The sequence below is a fragment of the Gavialis gangeticus genome, unplaced genomic scaffold (assembly GCF_001723915.1).
Source record: "Gavialis gangeticus isolate Ggan-Ray unplaced genomic scaffold, GavGan_comp1, whole genome shotgun sequence".
NCBI classification, from domain to species: Eukaryota; Metazoa; Chordata; order Crocodylia; family Gavialidae; genus Gavialis; species Gavialis gangeticus.
The window spans coordinates 8,405,061-8,410,669 of record NW_017729003.1 but is presented as its reverse complement, the minus strand read 5'-3'; positions in this window follow the sequence as shown (position 1 = coordinate 8,410,669).

Here is a 5,609-nt window from a genome sequence, read left to right as displayed (position 1 = left end):
GAGGCGCTACTTCATGGTCAGGGCGGCTAGGGTCTGGAACCAACTTCCAAGAGAAGTGGTGCAGGCTTCTACCTGGGGGTTTTTAAGAGGAGGTTAGATGAACACCTTGCTGGGGTCGTTTGACCCCAGTACTCTTTCCTGCCATGGCAGGGGGTCAGACCAGATGATCTACTCAGGTCCCTTCCGACCCTAGAAGCTATGAAACTATAGTATATACAGGGGTGATTTCTTAACAGCTCAAAATAAAGTCTTACTCTTGCACTGTGTGTGTGTGCACACGCACGCATGTGTGTGGGTGTGTGAGATGGGGTGTGGGAGGCATGTGTGTGTGGGGGGCAGTGTAGGGTATGGTGGCAAGTGTGGGTGTGTATATATATGTCATGGGGCCTACGTGGGGCAGGCTGTGGGTGGGCAGCATGTGGGTGTGTAGGGTTTGTGGAGTGTGAGGGGTGTGGGGACCCTCCCCAATATGCCTCCATGGCACACTGCCCCCGCTGCCAGTGGCAGCAGCAGCAGCAGCAGGCAGCGTGCCCTTGGGATGCTCGTGGCCCACACAGGCACAGCCACCTGGCAGCACGCAGCTCCAGCCAGTTCTCGGAGCTCCACGTGGCAGCAAGGAGTGGAGCCAGGCCAACCTGCCTCTACTGTGCACGGCTCACTTATAACTCCTGGGACTCGCGCACCACTAGGGGGAAGCCCTGCGCAATGGAGCCAGCTGCCTTCCAGTTCCCTGTCGCCAGGTGCACCTGCCGGGACTCCACTGGGAAGCAGGGCTCTCCGTCACTTCTGGTGGAGTCAGAGAGTGAGAAGGCAGTCAGCTCCATCATGTGGGGCTTTCCCCTGATGGTGCATGAGTCTCAGGGGCTGCATGTGAGCCCCTCAGGACACAGGTGGGCTGGTCTTGTTGCCGCCATGTGAAGCTCCCAGAACTGGCTGAAGCTGTGAGCTGCCAGGTGGCTGTGCCTGAACAGGCCACGAGCATCCTGAAGGCACAATGCCTGCTGCTGCTGCCACCAGCAGTGGGGGCTGTACACCATGGGGGGGATGTGTGGGGGTCCCCATGCCCCCCAACCCTCCTTCACACCCTACAGCCTACCCACTCCAGCTCTGTGTTCCCACTGCCCCGTTGGGCGTGGGCCCTGGGCTCCACACTCCTGCAGAGTTTAAACAGGCAGATGACACAGCTGCCTCTAGCTGGTAAGTCTGTTGGGGCTGGGGAAGAGGGGAGAAAAGGGGCATGGGGGAGGAAGGGCTTGGGGCTGAGACAAGCTGCACAGCCAGGGCAGGGGGATGCATTGCTCAGGGAGGGGGGCACGGGGAGTAGGATGCAGGCACAGCAGCGCTGGGAATGGGGGCTCTACCCTGCTGCTGCTTGTCTGGTGGATGGGGGGGCAGGATGCAGGCGCAGGCAGATGGGGGCAAGTGGCAGCAGGGCACAGCCCCGGCTCCCAGCATTGCTGCGCCCGCATCCCGCACTTGCTGCGCTGGCTGGCAAGCAGCAGCAGCAGGGCAGAGCCCCTGCTCCCAGCACTGATGCGGGCATGATGTGGGCCTGCTGAGCCACGCTGCACCCACACCATGGGGTAGCTACCATGTGGGTGCCAGATGGGAGAGGCAATCCCCACTACCCTCCACTGCACCACGCTGAGTGGGGGGCTCTGCCACAAGCACCCAGTGGCCCCAATCATTGCTGCTGCAGCTGGTGAATGAAGGGCTTTTTTGTTTTTTAAAGTGCCAGAACTAGCCTGGGGCCGGGCAGGGCAGCCATGGGGGCTTCTCTCACGGCTCTCCCTGCCCCGGGAAAAACAGGCACAGCCAGAGGAGCCACGGGAGAATCTGCAGCCACTCAGCTATGCCTGCCTCTCCCCAGCCCATCCAGATCTCCCCGAATCAGCGCCAAATCTTCTGAAGCCAATTTGGCCAAATCAATTTGGGACAGCGATCCAAATCTCTAAATCAAATCATTGTGTCCGAATTGGCTGAATCCGAATCTGAATCAAAGACTTCCCTATTCGCACAGGCCTACTGCTCAGGTGCAACTTTCCTGCCTGCTGCCCAGAGCAAGTGCTGCAGCCGGGGCATGAGGAGAAGCCACTGGAGGCCAGGGAAACCAAGCAAGTCTCTTGGGCCCTGCTCAGAAGCTGTGCGTGCTGGCCAGGGCCGGGGCCCTCCCATGCATGAGGGTGTGAGCAAACCATGTGAGCTGGGCAGTGTACAATTAATTGTTGGGCACCTCCAGGCTGGATTAAATCAACTAGTAGGCCAGATTTGGTCCATGGGCCATATTTTGCCTGCCTGTGTCCTACGGGATAGGATATATTTTTCCATATATTAATGTAGCATTCTGTCCACCTTCTTAGAGGATAATACTGCAGAATAGATGACAGAAGTTAATACAGCAGTGATTACAATACTGATACTAGTTACAGTGAATACTAACACCTATCACAAAGAAAATATGCTGACTTAGTAAAAATTCACTGTACAGTTCTGATTCCTTAGCAGTGACTGTCATCCTGAACATATATGTTATTAGAACTATAGATGTGAGAAGACACTTGAGCTCAATGAACATCCTATTTCAGTAGGTATTTATAAGATAGAGTTGTCATAAGAATACTCAAACTTAAAATCAGGGACAGAATATTCTGAAAAGAGCACTCAGTTTAGAAACAAGTACATACTTCCATACACTTGAGACATGGTAACAACCTTCAGAATGAAGGTCACTGAGTGCAAAGTCAGATGTTTTAAAGGTGTAAGCCTCAATTTTACAATGATGAAGGAAAACTTTATATCATATATAGACACACATAAGATATTATTGTCATTTACACTAATTTTCCCCTAACAGCCTATTTGAAAGTGAAATATACATCACTGCAACTTTTCTGATCTTCTGCAAGCTAACTTTTTAATGTTTTATCACTTTTGAGACTGGCTGTTGACAAAATCCTGTTAATAGTGGTGGTGGGATTTATTTTTGGACCAGAGAGACTGGGGATTTGCAGGAACAATTAATTAAATAAATTCTTCTTCTGCAAGCTAGAAGCAGAAAGCAGTCTAATGCTGGACGTGTCAACTTCAGCAAACCTTTTGCTATCTCTCTCCTTCTAAATTTTTTTCACATTTCAAATAAAAAATAAGTAATTAAGATAAGTGATGAGAATACTGTTAGACTAGGTTATTTTCTTCCCACTTTGAAACACCAACTTCTAAGTTTTCACACACAGTGCAAAGATCTGTTCACAGACCACTCAACCATGTCAGAAAGCTTTTAAAAAATGTTTTGACTGTACAAGTTATAGACTTCCTCTACATGGAGGAGCTCTTAAGAAAAAAAAATGATACAACACATAAGAAATGTAAGCAGAGAAAAAATATGGCAAATATAATGGAACAGATGCTTTAGATTAGTGGTGTGGCTTCCTTTGGAATACTGCATGCAGTATGTATCATACCACCCCAAAAAGGATACTATAAAACCAGAGGGATTCAGAGAAAGACAACAATAATCAATAAGGGTCTATAAAAACCTCACATAAAGAGACCGAAAAGACTGACTGTTCACCTTACAAAGGAGACAGAAAAGGAGACAAGTACACAATAATGATAGAGAGGAAGTACATCAGGAACATTTGTTCTCCCTGTTTGACAGCTTAAAAAGAAAGGAACAGTCAAAGAAAAAAAAAAGTAGCAAAAATCTCATAAAAGGAAACCTTTTAATATAATACGTATGTAGACTGTAGAATTCACTACTATAGAAATTGACTCCAAGAGTTTAGCACTATTCCAAAGACTGACTGCTTGCTTATACAAATAATACAGTCCAGAGTTAATATATTTAGTGACAGTTTGGGGAGGGATAAAATAATCTGATTTTAGATTCATTCTTCTAAGTACTAGAGATCAGGATGATGCTTTTATGGGAAGAAAGGGAGTTAAGCAAATTATTCCAAATCCTGTATTGTCTTTTGATGCATCTGGTCCTGGCCACCACTGGGGACAGAATGCAATCAAGCTGTTTCTTAGTGGGGCCATAGAACTGATCCCAAATGAATACTTCTATTGCCTGCTGGCTATCTGGAATTAAAGGTCTCCTATCAACTGTTTAGAATACCCCTATATAAATAAAATAGCCTAGAACAACTTCAAATATATTTAGTAATTTGTATTTATTCTATTCTTTCCACCTGAGGACATCCAAGCATTATGTGAAATTTGAGTATTATAAATGGAACTTCTGAATCCCACGAGGTAGATGAGTGATCTTCATTTGACAGATAGCTTGTCTCTACCTCAGTTTTCCTAAGTAATCTATGGCAGAGCTGGTATTAACTCTCCCAGCTCCTAAATCTGTACTTTAAGCTCAGTTCAGTGGCTGGCATAATTCAAGTTAATACCTTCATTCATTTCCAGTTAACCAGTTGTGACATCCTCATCAAATAATTGTGTAAACATAATTCTAAACAGGAAACCAAGCACTAATCCACATGGAGACAGCAGAATAGAATGCTAAATGGGAATACAAGGATGCCATGAAATTAGTAACAGCAGCAAGATAACATAACTTTATAACCTTAGACTATCTGTGAAACATGAACCCATCACTTACATTTCTCATGAATGGTAAAACACCAGCTCTATGGCCACAAAAGATGGACCCTTATAGGGCAAGCATTCCAGGAAGAACAGCGTCTGCACAAGTTCTTTCATTTTAAAAGGATGTCACTTACAAGTGCTGTTTGTAGGTTTGAGTTTGGGGACCTGCCTAGAGGTTGTGTCCAGGATTCGACCAAAAGGAATCTCATGAAGTTCTATAAGGACAAGTGCAAAATCCTGCACGTAGGATGAAACAATCCCAAGCACCAATACAGGCTGGGGACTAACTGGCTAAGCAGCAGCTCTGCAGAAAAAGACCTGGGCTTGACAGTGGACAATAAACTGAATATGAGCCAACAGTGTGCCCTTGTTGAGAAGAAGGCTAACAGCATATGGGGCTGCATTAGTAGAAGCATCGATAGCAGATTGAGGGAACTGATGTTTCCCTCTTTTCAGCACTGGTGAAGCAACATCTGGAGTACTGTGTCCAGTTTTGGGCCCCCACTACAGAAAGGACGTGAACATACTGGAAAGAGTTCAGTGGATGGCAAGTAAAACGGTGAGGGGGCATAACTTCTGAAGAGAGGCTGAGGGAACTGGACTTATTTAGTTTGGAGAAGAGAAAACTGAGAGGGGATTTAACTCCCTTCAGGGGGTTGCAAAGAGGATGCAGCTGGACTGTTCTCAGTGGTGGCAGATGACAGAACAAGGAGCAACGGTCTCAAGTTGCTGCAAGAGAGGCTCAGGGTGGATGTAAGGAAAAACTCTCTCACTAGGAGGGTGGTGAAGCACAGGAACAAGCTACCCTTGCTGTGTGATCTCCATCCTTGGAGGTCTTTGAGACCTGGGTGGACAAAGCCTCGGCTGCGCTGAGACAGCTGGGGATGGTGCTGCCTTGAGCAGGGGTCGGACTATAGGCGACCTCCCGACGCCCCTCGGCCGGGCAGTGGTGCGGGCAGGCAGGGAGCTGCGCCGTGTAGGAGCTGCCAAGGCCTCTGCTTCCCGCC